The sequence below is a fragment of the Apodemus sylvaticus genome, chromosome 23, assembly GCF_947179515.1.
Source record: "Apodemus sylvaticus chromosome 23, mApoSyl1.1, whole genome shotgun sequence".
In the NCBI taxonomy this organism is placed as follows: domain Eukaryota; kingdom Metazoa; phylum Chordata; class Mammalia; order Rodentia; family Muridae; genus Apodemus; species Apodemus sylvaticus.
The window spans coordinates 14,710,170-14,728,796 of NC_067494.1; the positions used below are offsets into that span (position 1 = coordinate 14,710,170).

Sequence of the window (18,627 nt, forward strand, 5' to 3'; positions counted from 1 at the left end):
CCACATTTTAAATCAATCGTAGCACTGATAAGATTCCATTGTTATGAAGTTAAAGTCTAGAGTCAGAAGAAATTATAAGCAATTATCTCATCAAATCATTAATGTAATTAAAAACCTTTAAAAAAATGAAAGCCATACCAATTTACATTGTTATAAACTTTGTGAGTGTTATAAACTTTGTGACATACCAAAACTTTTGCTTTTCTACCATCTCTTAGCAATCATGTTGGGTGAAATTAATTTTTTGTATAAATCCTTCTTCCAGTAAGGTTATTCTCTCTGTCAGAAAAGCATCTCTTTGCCTACATATACCCACTAGCACCTCTTCATTGTCTTCTTCCTTCCTTGTTAAATTCATGATGTAAATGAGGCTTCTTGTTTTCCAGGTCGGTATAAAATCCTGAACACAGCATGCGTTTTGATGTACAACAATATTTCAAAGTGTTACATTTCTATTGGTTAATATGCTTTTTCCAACCTATCTTCAATAACTAGGTGGCATTGCTTGGATAATGGTGATATTCCTGTCTTCTTCACAAATTGAAAATAATCCAGTGTGTAAGATTTGCTTGTATTCATGAACTTAAAAAATTGAACTAAATTTGTATATTCTCTTGTTAACTTATTAGCCAATTTATGATTACCATCTGAGGGAGGGATATTGTCATGTAAAGATACCACATAGCATCTATCTGAAGGCGTAGAACAGATACTTCAGATCAAAGACACAGGCAACCCTGGGTCAGGCTGCAAAACAAAACTAGAGCTGTTGTATATGTTTAACAGGAGTTGTAGAAATATGTGTACCTACAACACGTAACTGACTGAGTAGATGCTCAGAGATGTGAGAGGCTGGAATGACACATTCTCGAGACATCCTTTCTTGGACCATCTTTAGTCTCTTTAGGGGATGTTTATTCCCTAACTCGGAATGTGTGACCTGACGTTCCTGTGACTATTAGACATGTCCTTAGACTTTATGAACAGACCCTGTAGGTTGCCCTATCCCCAAAGCTAAGAATTTTATCAGTTAGCATCTGAGGCCCAGAGTCAAGATTTCCCAGCCTTGCTATATAACCCATTTGCCTGGTATACTTACCCATGTATTTGAAAAATTTTTGATTTATGACTTTCCTTGTTTCTTTACTATAAAAAGTTCATGAAAGTGCTACCACGTAGAAATATGGGTGAGCTAAGGAAGCTTCATCCAGCAGCTCATGGAGACAGATGCAGAGACCCGGAGTCAAAGGTCATCTGGAGCTCAGCGAGCCTGATGGAAGAAGTGGGGGTAGAATTGTGCAATGTGGAGGGATCAAGAACACCACAGAAACACCTACAGAGTCCATGGGGCTCACAGAGATGGAAACACCAGCCACAGAGCTCCCAGGAGCTGGACCTAGGCCCCCTACATTTAATGTAGCAGCTTGGTCTTTATGTGAGTCCCCTGATGATTGGAACAGAAGCTGTTCCTGACCCTTTTGCCTGCCACTGGATCCCCTTCCCCAAACTGTCTACTTGGTTAGGCCTCAGTGTGAGGTGATGTGTCTAGGCCTACTGCAACTGCATGTTCCTGTGGTGTGGTATGCAGGGGGGCACCTTCCCAGGGTGGGGTTAATGAGGGAAGAGGTTTGCAAGGGTGGGTCTGGGAGGTGAGAATGGACAGATGGGGGCATGATAGGGATGTAAAGTGAGTAAATTATATGCATGCATACATACATACATACATGCATACATGCATACATACACACATGCATGCATACACACATACATACATACATACACACATGTATGCATACACACATACATACATGCATACATACATAATACATGCATGCATACATAATACATACATGCATGCTTGCATACATACATACATACATACATACATACATGTATACATAAATGGTTAAGCTAAATTTGTAGACACTCTGGTAGCCTGGTCAGGTTCTTTCATATTTGTCTTAAGAGTAAAAGGATCTCTTACCCATTTGAGGGAAGGTTGGTCCTTTTTACACGTGGAAGCAACTCTCTATAAAAAGCAATTTTCTATAAAAGGAAATGTGAAAACCGGCCACTAAAATAAGTTTTTGTTTATTTATTTATTTTATTTATTTATATTTATTTTTATCAGATCACACCCTTGGTAGGGACAAAGTGGAAGATGGGTCACAGAGCTCATGCAGAGGGGCCTTGAAGAGAGGCCCAGGGAAGTCAGAAAGTGAAAGCCTCTTATGGTGACTTGGGTTAAAGAAGAAAGCTCCTTTAATATTGGCAGGAAGTGTTTGATGGGGGCAGGGGAGGACAGCTTCTGATTGTTCCCTAAGTTCCTGTACAATGGTCTGCATAAAGGGTGAGGGAAATCCCACACCTAGGCAGAGGAAGGAGTGAGTGAGAGGACCCTGCAGGCTGAGGCTGAGGGGAGGGAGGAAAGCAATGGAGGTCAGAGGGAGGGAGGCTGGAAAGAAGTGTCAGTCAGAGGGGGGCTGGTGGCAAAGGAGTCAGAGTGTGAGCAGAGTTTAGTGGTAGGATCTGCTGGGGTCACAGGGCAGGTCTCTCACATCTGAGCATCCTGTCACACAGCTATGAAGGCTTAGTTATCAGGATCACTGAATCCCTGCTTGAATCATCCCAGAGAGGTGTCACTGAGCAAACAGCTGGTGTGCCATCAGCAAGACAGTGCTCTCAGTGTGAGGATGGGTCCAAAAGAAAAATTGTGTTACAAAGGAAGTGTTTTCTGTAGGATATCTTCAACATCATTCTAGCCAGGTTTTGAGACTACATCCTTTGGTGAGGTAGAAGGCACCATGGCCAACAGACAGAGTTGGTCCCAACCAAGATCCAAGGCTGAGCCTGAAAGTGCCCACCCAGGCTCTCCACCGGTGCTCAGAAGCCATGTCTCCTTTCTGGGCATCCTAAGAGAAGAACCCTCCTGGACCACCGCACAGAACCTCACCTTAACTGCACAGACCAACTGAGCAGATGACTGACATCAAACATGTGCTCTGGACACTTGCAACCTGAAATGGACTACAAGTCAGCTCTGAGGGTGTACTGGTGAGTTGTATGTAAATTGCACACAAGATGGACTTGTTAGAGTGGAGGGAACTCCAACTGAGGAAATGCTTTTATAATACTGAGTTGTAGGTAATCCTATAAGGCATCATCTGATTTAATAATTGATGTGGAAGGGCCTAGCACACTGTTGTTCAGGCCCCCCTGGAATGGTCATCCTGGTTTCTATAAGGAATCAGACTGAGAGAGCAAAGGGGAGCAAGCAGGTAAGCAGCACCCCTCCTTCCTACCTTGGCCTGTTTCAGTTTCTGCTTGAGATCCTGTTCCGACTTCCTGCAGTGATAGACTATGCTGTGGAAGTCCAAGCCAAATAAAACTTTGCCTTCCCAACTTGCTTTGGTCACGGTGTTTCCTCCCAGCAATAATGATCTCAACTAGGTAAATGATTGTTGGGTATTGCTGCCAAAGAGCTGAGGATGCATTGTGGACAGGATGGTGGAAGAATTTTGAAACTTTGAGACAGAAAAATCACTGAGTGTTGAGAGCACAGTGAGCAGCTGTTCTGTAATAGCTTGGAAGAGAAGCCTTCTGGGGACAGATCAGATGATGGAGGCCTGGCTTGTGAGGGAAGCAAAGACTCTCTTAAGTCATCTGAACAAACAATCTGTGGCATCTGGGCAGTTAGAGCTGAAGAGTGTGTTACGTTTAGCAAGAGACCAGAGAAGTATAGCAAACCTTTGCTGTGATGGGACAGTGAGCACTGTCACCTGGGGCTGAAGCATCAGTTGTGATTAAGAAGAGACCAACATCATTGAGGGGAAGTTTTCTAGGAAGGATCTCCCGAGAGTCAGGAAGCTGTGCTCTGGACATGGCCTAGGTGTTACCTTGTGCTGACAGCTGACCCGGGCACTGTGTAAGGGTCTCAGGTGGTGTAGCTGGAGGAATGGAGGGTCACACAGAGCAGCTGAGGCTCAGCACTGTGGAAAGACAGGAGAGGCCACTGGTGCAGACGCAGCCTGTGGAGCAGTCCCAGTCCCAAGGTTGAAGGAGTCAAGGAGAGAAGCTGAGGCGCCATGACAGAGCCCAGGAGAGGCTGTGGGTGAGCGTGCAGCCCAGCTGCAGCAAGAGTCACCAGCGTCTGGAGATGCCAGTGCCATGGGATGACCAGGGATGACTGCCTCTGCAGTGGACGGGAGCCAGCTGGAGCCCCGATGACAAGCTGTGTGTTCTGTGAGGCAGAGCTGGAGATGTGGCCGACACATTTGGAGGATCTAGAAGACTGTGATGAATCCCAGACACTGGATACTGATGTATTTATGGCTGGAGATGGGTTTAGCTTTGTTCGTATTACAATGGTGCACTGGTTCTTCTCTCCTGAAATAAAATGATATTTAACTTAATTTTAATAATTAAAGAAATACACAGAGACTTTAATTTTGAAAAGATAATTTTCATTTTCAAAAAATACTAGGTTTTTATAGAGACTGAACTTGTAAAGTGTATGAAGTGGTAAAGACTATCAAAGTTTTGTTTAATATCATTTGTGTTTTGTTTTGTGATATTATATGAATGTGCCATGTTTGGGATAGATAAAGTTCCTGATTAAAAAGGTTTTGTCAAAATAAATAAATGTGTTGTGTTTGTGTGTCAAAGTGATTACGGTTCAGTTGTGCTGGCAGTTTTTTGTCAAGGTGACAGAAGCTAGAGTTTAATCCCTAATATTTTTTTTTGTGGCCTGGTGATTCATCATAGCATTAGGAACCCTATCTACGGGGAAAGGGACTCACACTAATGCAGAGAACAAACCCCTGATCACCCAGAGTCCCTTGCATCAGGGTGTCTGTCTGAGATCAAAGTGGCAAAGCCAAATGTCAGTCAGGAACTCTTTCCCTCCTATGCTGAAGAATAACAAGAACTGTCAAGTAGGGATGTGAGAGAGAGGGTGAGGAGTTTCTCACAGTGTGTTCAGGCTTCTGGGAATGAGTTCCTCTCTCTCTTCGCCATTAGAGGACACATATTAAGAAGAAATTGCCCCATATGTCTTGCACAGAAGTCTGAGAGTCAGTCCTTAGCCTGATACACCTCGACCCTTGACAAATTGAGGTGGTCCAGACTCCATCATGGAGGCCACTGGATCTCCCTGCATTGTCTTCTGAGACAGAAGTCTTCAGCTGCCCAAGGACTGCTCCAACAACCCCCACAGGGAACAAAGGAAAGAGAGGAAGGCAGGAGGAGAGTTTCCCAACCAGGCCACCAAAGGTTTGTCTCAGGAAGATTAGCCCAGAGCATGGGTGAATGCATTTTCTGGATCAAACATGGATATCACCCCATCCAAGAGGTAGGAAACCCATTACAGGAGGGGAAAGAAAGACTGGGAGGGCAAGATGGGGTGGAATGATGGGAAACACTGTTCTCCAGTTATGGACTCGCTGTTGAAGTTCTGAGTACTTGCTTCACCCCTGCACAGGGGCAGGTCTGTAACACACACACACACACACACACACACACACACACACACACACACACACATATAGAGGTGAAGGCAGAAGCAGGAGTACCTTAAAGAGGACAGGTCTAGTGGTACTGGAAAGGTTAATAAAAGAGTTGATATTGTCTATTTATATTTCTTTAATACATGAATATGTCATAATGAAACCAATTATTTTGGTGCCTCTCTTTTCAAAGGGCTGGATGACATAGGTCACCCACACATGAAAAGCATGGGTCAGTCTGTATAAATATTAATGGTCATCCCTGCACTTGCTGCAGAATTCTGATGAAGGCAGTTATTTGAGCATATTGTCTTATCTGGAATTACTCAGAAGGGGTCCTATTCTATGACCTCTGTGAGACCACCATTTTTGTCTTTGTATAGAAGTGGAAACAGGGATTTGAGTGTTAACCTATGAATAGTCTACAAAATCTTCCCAAGAAGGAAAAAATAAGGTCCCTAAAAAATTCTCAAACGAAGTTGTCCTATAGGAAATCAGAGGACCATGAGGAGTAAACTTAGAGAATTGTATCATTGAACTAAGAAAAGTGAGAGTCTTGGCTACTAAGGAGTGTCTCCACATAGGTAACAGAGGACAAAGGCAGTAAATTCTAATAAGAACTATTGGGAAAGATGTCTCAGGTGATAAAAGAACCTGCCCCAGATCATGTTTTGATGGCTTGTTTCATATCAACTTGACATTAAAATCATCTGACAGGCAGGAGTCACCACTGAGACAATGTCTCCATAGGATCAGGGTCCTGGGCTTTGGACAAGCCTGGAGAGCACTTTCTTTCTTTTTAAAACATAAACAGTGTACTTTATTAAAAATAAAATTGTAACACAATAACTTAGTAACGACAACTGAAGTAATGTAACAAGATATGGAGAAAATTCATGAAGACGCATTGCTGCAGCTCACACTAGTCATCCTCTTAAACAGGAAAAGTGCTAGTCTAGTGGTTCAGCCCCATCTGCACAATACAGGAATACAGAATCAGTACAAAAACCCCCACAAAATATAAGAAAACAAAAACCGGTGTGTAAAGCCACCTTCAGATAATTGAATGAGATGTCTCTAGGACCAGGGCTCGACCAGAGATGGTTAAAGTGCTATCAGTGTTGAGTATAAAGTACAAATATAAAGTAATATAAACAATATAAAAACTGTCCTCAAAACAAAGTCAGTAAACTGACCAGATCATTTCTTTCACCCCAGAAAAAGGGACAAGAGACAGGCATCTGCTCCCTACTACTATTTATCCATTGTTTGTCTATATTCATTGCCTGTACTGTTTTAATAAACAGGAAATAGTGAAAGTTAAAACAGGCTACCCAAATGGAAGTTCTCACTAATTTAAACTTATACTCTTTTAAACAAGGTTAGCTTTCAGAAACAATCTCACATTTTAATTTTGCACAGATACTCAAGTCTCCTATTTGTTCAAGCAAGGGAAGCCAATGAGATGCACTAGAGAGTATTAGTACAAGCTGTATAAATGTATTCCTTCCATGTACCCCAAATAAGCTTTGTGGTGCAAAGGAACATTTGACCAAACACGCGAGGAAGACCTGTGTGCTTCCTCTAAAACCGTCAAAGCCTCCTTTTCCAAGATAAGCATCTTCAAAGTCAAGAGCATGAACAAAACTTTTTTCATTAAAAATGCATACACAAAGTATTTTGTCTGCAGCTGTACCATGTCCTTGACAACTCTCCATTAGGAGATTCAGTAGTAATTAGTTATTCGTCCCAAAACTCTTCCTCATCTTTCATGTTTGAAAAAAGTATCATGTCCAGTATGGAAAAGAACTTTTCCTTTAGGTCTCCTCAAATTCGGTAAATCCATTTCTTCAGATCCTTCTGTCAGGACTCCATGTCAATCTCAGTGCCTTCATTCTTGTCCTCCAGGGTTTCTGTCAGGCTGTTTGCGCTCACATGTTCCAGAGCTCCAGATCCATAGTTGGTAGAGGGTTCCTCCTATCCTGGAATGTATTATGCTGCCCAATCTCTTCATTCTGCTGGCTATGCACCCTGTCAGCCTGCACCCTGCACCCTGTAGCCTCCACCCAAAGCTTGACTAACCCACAGATTCCCCTGCTACCTGGGAGGTGGCTCTCCAGGCTCCAGGCTGCAGGCCTGCAGTTCCTGTCTGGGGTCTCCACCACTGCTTCCCTTGTGCAGACTCCCCCATGGTCCCCAAGTCCCCCTGGCCCTTGAGGGGCCCGAGCTGCATGGGAGGCAGGACCCAGAGTAGGGGATCCTATGAGAAGTTGCTGAGCAGGAGCCACTTCCAAGGCACTTGAAATGTGAGGAGCTAATCTACACTCCAGTTGGCCATAGGCCAGGGGTGTGGGTCTCAGGGGCAGCAGCCTGAGGGCAGAGAGCAGAGGGCAGCAAGGAGCTGGGAGCTGGGCCATCCAGGGGGCAGACAGGATGTTGGGGAGCCCTGCACTTTCTTAATTAGTGGTTGTTGAGGGAGAGGGATTGAAGGAGAGGGAGAGGGGGAGGGAGAGGGAAGGAGGGAGGGAGAGGGAAGAGGAAGGAGGGAGGGAGATACAGAGAGAGACAGAGAGACAGAGATTGAAGGAGAGGGAGAGGGGGAGTGAGAGAGGGAGAGAGGGACAGAGGGACAGAGGGACAGAGGGACAGAGGGAGGGAGGGAGAGGGAGGGAGATATTTGGCTCTTGAAGTCTCAAAGCCCACCCCCCAATGAGACAGGTCCTCCAACTTGGCCACTCCTACTCCAACAAGAACACACCTCATCTTCTAAGTAGTGTCACTGCCTGATGGTTTAGTGCTCAGAGAGCACTTTCTAAATCTGACAGTTGTGTTCCTAATGTCACAGCACTAATGTGGAAAGGTAAAGTTAAGGCAATCATAGAGAATACAGCCCAGAATTATTCTCAGTACTCATCTGAAGCTGATGGGTTGACTCTGGGGGACTCTGGAGAAGTGTACACTAAGTTGTAGGGAAAGATGGGAAACTCATTTCCTCACTGAGTACAACTGAAATGACAGAGAAGCAACTGTAAAATATTAGAGCACCAGATGAAGGTAACCACAGGAAAACACCCCCTTGCATGAACACTAAAAGACAATGAAGCAAGCAGAGTTCCTCCGTGGGAGACAGACACAGCAGTGGTCTCCATGCAGAAACTGAGTACTAAGTTCCAGGAGCATGAGCCATGACTGAAGGGCGTTCACTGAAATGCGGAGCTTCTGAGGGGACAAGGCCCATTTTCTCCCCATGATCCTGCTCGTTACCAAGTGAACATCTCAACCAGAGGCCCAGGAGCACTGGTAGACCGCATAACCCACTGAAACACATGATGCTTTCTGAAAGTTTTCAAATGACAGATCCTGGAGAGATCACATGACAACAGGCTGTCTTCTAATAACCCACAAGAGGAAAGGTGAAGCCATCTTTTCAGTTTCTTTGCACTTCTGTCTGTTGGTTAGAGGTAATGGATTTTTATTTTATTTTACTTTATTTTATTTTATTTTATTTTATTTCATTTCATTTTATTTTATTTTACTTTTCACAGAGCAGACAAACACAGAGTCCTGACAGAGGGGCATCCTCTCTGGAATGAGCATTAAGCTCTGACATGCCTTTTACCCATGCACAGAAAATATTATTTCTTTTGTTTTTGTTTATTTTTCAGACATGTTTACATGGTAGCCCTGGTTGTCCTGGAAGCCATGTAGACCAGACTGGCCTTAAATGCAGAGATTTGGCTGCCTCTGCTTCTCTAGTGTTGGGAGTAAAGGCTGGCACCACCGCTGCCCACAAAATACTCTTTAATCATTATCTATTTCATGAATCATGTTTTGGCCTAAAAACTGGACCACTCACTCATGTGAATAGCTACATTGATGTAAAGACCTTGCTAGAGACAAACCTTCCTTCCTGTTCACAGCTGTGCCCAGGAGCAGATCATGTGCTCAAGCCCTACCCCTGCCCCCACCCACCCCCAGAGACATCTTGGTCCCCAGAAGTTCTGACACCATCAGACAAGCAGGTGTGTACCCCTCCCCCATCCCATACCTGTCCTAACCACTCCCCACTCCTGGCACAGAGGATGTAGGACCTCCTGCCCTGCTGGATGCACATCTTCCTTCTGGTCCATATGTGTGCCTGGAAACAGACCCTGTGTTCAAGCACCCTCACCACACCCACACCTGAGTCAGGTTGACTCCCAGGAGGTCTGCCACAGTCAGGGTCATACATCAGGGCTCCAGACCCTCCCTGACCCCGAGACAGCCTGACCCAAGGAACCCCATCCTAACCATGCTAAGAGGAAGAGGCTGGCTATGAGATAGCAAGGCCAGTTAACACCAAAGATAACCACAGGATGAGAGGCAAGCTCAAGAAGATAAGCAATAGAAACCAGTGCCACTTGGCATCATCAGACCTCAGTTCTTCGACCACAGCAAATCCTGGATACCCTAACACACCTGAAAGCAGGACTCTGATTTAAAATTACATCTCATCATAATGATGGAGGACTTTAAGAAGGACATAAGTAACTCCCTAAAAGAGACACAGGAGAGCACAGGTAAACAGGTAGAAGCCCTTAAAGAGGAAACACAAAATCCCTTAAGGAAATAACGGAAAACACAATCAAATAGGTGAAGGAATTGAACAAAAACATCTAGGATCTAAAAGGGGAAATAAAAACAATAAAGAAATCACAGAAGAAGATAACCCATTCTCACCATGGGCAGATCATGGAAACAGAAACTAAACAGAGACATAGTGAACAGAAGTTATAAGTCAAATAGATTTAACAGATATATACTGAACATTTCACCCCCAAACCAAAGAATATACTTTTTTCTCACACCTCATGGTTCCTTCTCCAAAAGTGACCATATACACACAAAAGAAGTTTCAACAGACAGATGAATATTGTATTAATCCCATGCATTCTATTAGATCACCATGGACTAAAGCCCACATACTCATGGAAGCTGATCAACTCCCTGCTCAATAACTTGGTCATGGAAGAGATGAAGAAAGGAGTTAGAATCCAACCAAAATTAAGGCATAACATACCCAAACTTATAGAAATCTCATAGCTCTGGGTGCCTTCATAAAATAATTGGAGAGATCCTACACTAGCAGCTTAACAGCACATCTGAAAGCTCTTGAACAAAAAGAAGCAAATACACCCAAGAGGGATCGACTGCAGGAGATAATCAAACTCAGGGCTGAAATCAACCAAGTAGCAACAAAGAGAACAAAGAGATGAACGACAAATTAACACAACCAGGAGCTGGTTCTTTGAGAAAAATCAGAAGTACATAAGTCCTCAGCCAAACTAAGTACAGGGCACAGAGACAGTATTCACATTAACAAACGCAGAAATGAAAAGGGAGATATAACAACAGAACCTGAGGAAATTGAAAATATCATCAGATCCTACTAGAAAAGCTTATACTCAACAAAACAGGAAAATCTACATCTAATGGATGATTTCCTAGACAGATACCAGGTACCAAAGTTGAACCCTAAGGAAATAGAAGCATTCATTAAAATTCTAACCAAAAAAAGTCCAGAGCCAGATGGCTTTAGTGCAGAATTCTATCAGACCTTCAAAGAAGACCTAATACCAACACTTCTCAAACTATTCCACAAAATAGAATCAAAAGTAACACTATCTAATTCATTTTATGAAGTCACAGTTTCATTGATATCTAAAACACAAAAAGACCCAACAAAGAAAGAGAACTTCAAACCAATTTCATTTATAAATATTGATGAAAAAATACTCAATAAAATTTTTGTAAATTGAGTCGAAGAACATATCAAAATGGTAATTTATCATAATGAATCAGGCCCCATTCCAGGAATGCAGGGATGATTCAATGTATGGAAAACCATCAGCATAATCCACTATATAAACAAACTCAAAGAAAAAAACTACATGATCATCTCATTAGAAGCTAAAAAAAAATCTTTGACAAAATACAACACTCCTTTTTGTTTAAAGTCTTGGAAAGAATAGGAACTCAAGGCACATTCCCAAACATAGTAAGTGTAATACACAGTAAACTTGTGGCCAACACTAAACTAAATGGAGAGAACCTTGAAGCAATTCTAGTAAGATCAGGGGCTAGACAGGGCTCCCACTCGTTCCCTATGTATTCAATAAAGTACTTGAAGTTCTATGCAGAGCAATTAGAGAACAAAAGGGGGTCAAAGGCATAAAAATTGGAAAGGAAGAAGTCAAATTATGACTATTTGCAGATGATATGATAGTATGCCTTGGCCGTAACTATAACTGCAATTCCTTTTCCCAGTTCTTCGATTCCTTTCTTATACCACTGAACAGCTTGTTCCTTCTGTCCTTTCTTTCCTCTTTGATGAGTAGTGCATTAGAGATGTCCTGGAAGGACTGCTTGTGGAAGATGGGGAAACTCTTGGCCTTGCTATCGGGTCCTGGCGCTGGGAGTGAGGGCGAGGCTGATGCGGGTGAGGTCTCCCAGCTCCTCTCGGTGGCCAGGGGGGCACAAAAGGAGCGCTGTCAGAGCCCTGAGAAGAGGAGCCCTGGCGGAAGCCCTGCTGGCGGCTCAGCAGGGCAAAGCCGGCGACCAGCTGGTGAGAAGCAATGCAAGATCCACGTGGGAGCCAAGCCTGGCGCAGGGGCGGGGACCGCGGTGGGGGCGGGGCCTCGCGGGCTCAGAGGTCGCCCCGCCTGAACTTTTCTTCTTCTTTTGACCGCGGGAGGATTCATTCAGAAACCCTACTGCCTCTGGCGGTGCTCATTCAGAAATCCTATTGCCTCTGGCTGGGCAACCCGCTCCCCGCAGACCGAAGGCCACCAAGCGGTGGCGGTCACTGCGGAGCCCGGGAGCCTGGCACCTGCACAGGCTGCTTGCCCCCCGATTCTTTCTGCTCGCTGGGCAGGAGCTCAACCTCATCCCGTCCTCCTGCAGCTGCCCAGGGCTCCCACCCCTCCTTTTCCTTGGTCCTCTGGCCCGCTGGCTCCTCTCTGTGGAGGCCCTGCACGCTCCCATTTAATTTTTACAGAGATAGAAAGAGCAATTCTCAAATTCATCTGGACTGGCAAAAAACAAACAAACAAACAAAACCCCACAGGAAAACAAAAACAATTCTCCCTGGAGACACAGATTCCTAAGCCAGTGTGTGAGGAAACTGCATAGCATAGTGGGTGTGTCACACTCAACAGAGGGAGTCATCCTTCTTTGTGGCTCCTCCCACACAGATGAGCCCTGACCATGGAATAGCCCATAGCACGGGAGTGCATCAGTGTCCAAGCAGGGCAGAAGCCCGCATCTAATCCCTGAAAGCACAGAGAGAGGTTTTGAGCACCAAGCACGGTGGCGCATGGCTTTAATGCCAGCACTCTATACACATATGCAGGCTGATCGCTGAGGCCAGCCTGGTCTACACAGTGAGTTCCAGGACAGCCAGGGCTACAGACAGGAATGCTGTCTCTAAGAGTCACAGAGCTAAGGGGAAAGGCAGAGAACCCTTCCCCACTAGATGATAACTGTCTCCAATAGGGAGAGTAGAAGGAAGGAAATGAGAGGACAGGGTGGGGGGGGGGTGACTGGGACTCAGTGGGGGAGGGGTGGCAGTGGTAAACATCAGGGCAACAAAGAAGTAGAGCAAGCACCAGGGCATGGTGGGCTAGGGCCCTGGAATGACAAATGCATGTCCTGTAGAGAAATAAGGAGACTGAGGAAGTGAGAAAGAGCGCGCCTAAGTCTGAGAAAACCTGAGGCTGTGTCCTGCTGAGGAGGAGAAGAAGAGGAAACTGCTAGAAAAAAACACTCCAGCACTGATAGAAAAAACCTACTCGTGTGAGGACAAATGAGCAAATGGATCAGGAGCGGAAGGCAGCAGGGGCGGGGGGGGGGGGGAGCTTTACTCCGCTCACGCCGTCTGCATGGGTGTGGCTTCTCACTGGGCAGGAACTGGCGCCCGGTATAAATTTCTCTGATTCTCGCCGCACTTTGTAGAGGAGGAGCTGAAGGCAGCAACTTTATTCTCCGTTTCTTTATTCGGTTCCCAAGGACCGCGGAGGGCACAGCTGCCGGTGAGATGAAGGGACCGCGGGGTGTGGGGGTCCCCGCAAAGCACGTCCTCAGCATTCAGTGCATAGTTGCACACTAAACAGGCCGGCCCTGAGCCCTCTGGACAGGGACCTCGGCCCGCGGGAGGGAGGCTCAGAGCCACGAGGTCCTGGAGGGATTCCCAGAAAGAAGTGGGAAAAGGTGGACTAGGAACCTGCCTTTTCCTGGCTGGAAAAGTCCTGAATTCACAGCCTAGGTGCCTGGAACTTTGTCAGTTCTCTGCCCTATGTCCTCTGCGGGGTGACACTGAGGAATTCTCATTCTCTCCACAGCTCTGGCCACACAGCTGGGTCTCAGGAAGGATCATGGCAAAGGCAGCAACCACCAAGTGGAATCTTTTCCTTATTCTGCTGAATTCTCTGGGGACCGCGCTGTCAACCAGTGAGTTCCTAGGGTTTACATGGAGGGGGTTGGGGCACTGAACAAGGACTGGCTAAGTCAGGGAATTCTTGCAGTCCTGGGCTACCAGGAAACTTTTGGGCTTCTCCTCCCCTTAACCCTGGTTCTGCCTGGCTCTACCCCACCCAGGCTGCAGTGGATAGAAGAAGTTATGAAAAAAGTTATGGCGGTAGGGCGGGGCAGGGGCTACAGGGATGAAGATCACAGCAGGCAGAAGGGAGTTCTTGGTGATGCCCTCAGCACCACTGGGGTCCTGAGGAAGTTTAAATCCCAGTCTCCAGGACTGCATGTGCTGGGCACAGTGGCAGTGCTCTCCTCCAGGAGAAAGGGCTGCACCTGACACAGGGTGTGCCCTTTCCCACTTTCCTGTTCACCATTTGTGGAACTTCTGCAGATCCAGGGACAGCACAGCCACACCACCCACCTTCCCATTCCCTGCCCCTTTTTCTTTCCCTTCTTTTTGTGGGTTCTTTTGTTTTAAGGCAAGGCTCCAGTGGTGTGGGACACCAGGCTCAGCTTCAGTGCATTCTCCACAGAGAATTCTGGCAGTTTGCTGACCACCGACAGCCCTGCGTGTCCAAAGCATGATGAGAAAGCTGAGGTTATAAAGGACCTGCTCACAGCCCTGAGAACTGACTTGACCCCAGGTCCTCCTCCTGTGAAAGAGCTGGGCTTGGTGCTGTGTGCTTGGTGCTTTCATGGTCAGGACTAGGCAGTGTGATGCAGCAGCAGCCCTGGCCTCTGGCAAGAATGTCTAGCCTACTTGATGAGTCCCAAGCATCTTAGAGAGCCTGTCTAAGCAGCACTACTGCGCACTTTCCTGAGACGCTGTAACAATGTTTCCCTTACTAAACGCTGGAGGTCTGTGTGTAAATGCTTCCTTCTGAGACATTTGATGTCATCATGATCATTTTTTTCTGTCATAGCAAGTTTATTATTTTACAGAATAATTTATGCAGGACTTTTGAAGACTGGCTATTATTTGCTATATAGCATATCATAAATTAGAAATAAAAAAATCTTTAACCTTGAGAATAACCAGATTTTTGTATAGTTTATTCAACTAAGTCGTCTACTGCTTTTATTTTTGAATTCTAAATAAAACTAAAGAACATAATCTAAAGTAGAGAAATAAAATCTTAGCAAAACTAAATTAGTAGAGAGAATTTATAACTCTAAGTGAACTTCATAGTTACAAAAATTTGAGTTAATGAACTTCACAGTACATATTGAAAGGATTAAAATGGAATTAATGTTTTATTTAAATTAGGAAGCCCAATTTGCTAAAAGTAGCAGTATCATTCACATTAGATTTTAATATTTTTCATACGCTATGATTGCCCTTATAATGAAAAGAAAATCAGAATCATTTGGAGAAAAATTTCTCTATATAAAATAAGGGGCACAACGGATTTTTAATAACCTACTGGATTTAGAAACATTTTGAGTTTAGAAAGGAAGCGGTGGGGGACATTCAAACACTAATAAAAGTTCTTAGTGTGAGTGTTTAAATACTTCTGCAGCTTTCCAATCCGTTTATAACAGCTTTGATATCATAAAAGAAAATCTTGAGCACAAAAGCAGCAAAGTTCAGAATCTTTTATGTATCCCTAAGTATTAAACTATCAATTTATTATTAATTAAATTTGAAGAACATTGCAAGTTTAAAAATGTTAAGTATAGAAATGTCTGATTCTTTAAACTTCCACAAATAGCCAACATCCAAAAGTAAGATGTAAATAAACCTCTGCTATTCAGGCAACCAATTCCAGCTGCTCCTAGATGGTACTGGAACTCTTACACCACTTCTCTGTTTACTGATTGATATAATGATGGGATTAAAAAAAAAAACCAAACTATTCATTTAGTACAACTTAGTAAGTTGAAGTACTTGTCTTCAGAAAAACCAGCAGCATTTTAAAAAATACACTTAAAGTCAGAGTTGGCTGAAGCCCTAAATACCTTCCTGAACAGCCATGCAGCTCAGCACAATCCAGTGTCACTTAGGGAGAACATGGAACCTTTGCACGTGTCCCCTGGATAACAGAAACAAGGCAAAGCGAATTCAGTTTTGTGAATGAACAGCTGCCATGTGTAATACACCCGGTGCTCTATAACACTAGAGTCACTGTCATATACGGTTATATAAATAGATACTTTTTAATACATTCTCTTGCTTGCATCAAAATTTAAGAATGATTTTTTTTCCTGGTCAGTCATTTAAAGGGAATAATAAATAACGTAGAAAATGATGAAATGTTTTGCATATTTCTGTGGAAGAACAGAAAACATTTATACATTTATACAGAAAATTAACTGTACAGAATGAACAGCTTATATCCACTATCTGCAATTTTTCTTGGCTGGGGTATTTAAATGCAAGAGCTCCTCCAGGACAAGGTGCAGTCATTCTTGTCCAAATCCCTCTGTCTCTTCTATTGCAAAAAGAAGTTTTTCCTTTAGTTGTTCATAGCTCTTATATGGTGGTATATCCAAGTGATTAAAACATGTATGGCTTCTTGGTCACCAGGTGTCTGTGCCAACTTTTTCTTTTCTTTCTTTCTTTTTTTACTCGATATATTCTTTATTTACATTTAAGCGATTTCTCCTTTCCTTGATTTCACCCCTCCCTGCAAGTCCCATAAGCCCTCTTCCCTCCTTTTTTTCCCCATCTACCCCTTCCCACTTCCCTGTCCTGGTATTGCCCTCCACTGCTGCACTGAGCCTTTCCAGGACTAGGGGCCACTCCTTCCTTCTTCTTGGGCATCATTTGATTTGTGGATTGTGTCTTCGGTATTCCAAGCTTCTATGGCTAATATCCACTTATCAGTGAGTGCATACTATGAGTGTTCTTTTGAGACTGGGTTACCTCACTTAGGATGATGGTCTCCAACTCCATCCATTTGTCTAAGAATTTCATGAATTCATTGTTTCTAATGGCTGAATAGTACTCCATTGTGTATATATATATCACATTTTCTGTATCAAAAAATTCCTGCTTTGAGGGACATCTGGGATCTTTCCAGCTTCTGGCTATTATAAATAGGGCTGCTATGAACATAGTGGAGCCATGTGTCCTTATTACATGCTGGGGAATCCTCTGGGTTTATGCCCAGGAGTGGTATAGTAGGGCCCTCCAGAAGTGTCATGCCCAGGTTTCTGAGGAACCGCCAAACTGATTTCCAGAGTGGTTGTACCAGCTTGCAATCCCACCAGCAGTGGAGGAGTGTTCCTCTTTCTCCACATCTTTGCCAACTCCTGCTGTCTCCTGAATTTTTAATCTTAGCCATTCTGACTGGTGTGTGGTGAAATCTCAGGGTTGTTTTGATTTGCATTTCCCTAATGGTGTTGAACATTTCTTTTTTTTTATTCGATATATTGTTTTATTTTAATTTCAAATGATTTCCCCTTTTCTAGCCCCCCACTCCTCGAAAGTCCCGTAAGCCCCCTCCTCTCCCCCTGTCTTCCCACCCACCCCTTCCCACTTCCCCGTTCTGGTTTTGCTGAATATTGCTTCACTGAGTCTTTCCAGAACAAGGGGCCACTCCTCCTTTCTTCTTGTACCTCATTTGATGTGTGGATTATGTTTTGGGTATTCCAGTTTTCTAGGTTAATATACACTTATTAGTGAGTGCATACTATGATTCACCTTTTGAGTCTGGGTTACCTCACTTAGTATGATGTTCTCTAGCTCCATCCATTTGCCTAAGAATTTCATGAATTCATTGTTTCTAATGGCTGAATAGTACTCCATTGTGTAGATAAGGTGCTTCTCAGCAATCTGAAGTTCTTCAGGTGAAAATTCTTTGTTTAGCTCTGTACCCCATTTTAATAGGGTTGTTTGGTTCTCTGGGGTCTAACTTCTTGAGTTCTTTGTATATATTGGATATTAGCCCTCTGTCGGATGAAGGGTTGGTGAAGATCTTTTCCCAATTTGTTGGTTGCCATTTTGTCCCTTTGACAGTGTCTTTTGCCTTACAGAAACTTTGTAATTTTATGAGGTCCCATTTGTCAATTCTTAATCTTAGAGATCAAGACCTCCTGTCCAGACCTGCATGATTAATTTTTTATTGGCCCAAATTTGAAGTCAGGCTTCGTTAAATATCCTGCATCATTCTCTGTTTCTCATTAAGCAACACAGTTTCCCAAAATCAAACTTCTAAGTGGATTTTTCTTACAGGTAACAATTGTGTTTTTTCATCCTGATCCAAGGCTGTGGCCTTCAGTTCACAATCACAAGGCTAGTTCTTGGGCTGCAGAGAGCTCAGGTTCACCTTCACCCAGTCTTCTGGTGACATCTACTTAGTGAGTAGGAATCCCAGCCTCTCCAGGGAAAGGTCAAGCCTCAGGAATGTTAGGATAGGGAAATCAGAGCAGGGGAATCCACAGAGATTGGAAGGAAACAGGAGGCAGAGGCAGAGAGGGGGGGAGGAGGAAGCTGGTTGAAGGGACCAGGAAAGCAGCCACCAAGTCTGTGCCAGTTTACCTCAAAGCAGAATTTTGGGGAAGGAAAGGGAAAGAAGTTGTTTTTATTAATTTTTAGCACTCCTTTTGTGCTTTTTTAGTGTCATCATATTTCAAACTTGTTAAATGTTCCTCTTATAAAATATTATTTAAT

At 44.0% G+C, this 18,627-nt stretch overlaps 1 pseudogene; it reads right to left on the bottom strand.

Annotated features, from left to right (window-relative positions):
• Positions 1–6,620: 6,620 nt before the first annotated feature.
• On the bottom strand, positions 6,621–9,735 carry LOC127673506 (uncharacterized protein C9orf40 homolog; annotated as a pseudogene).
• Positions 9,736–18,627: the final 8,892 nt, after the last annotated feature.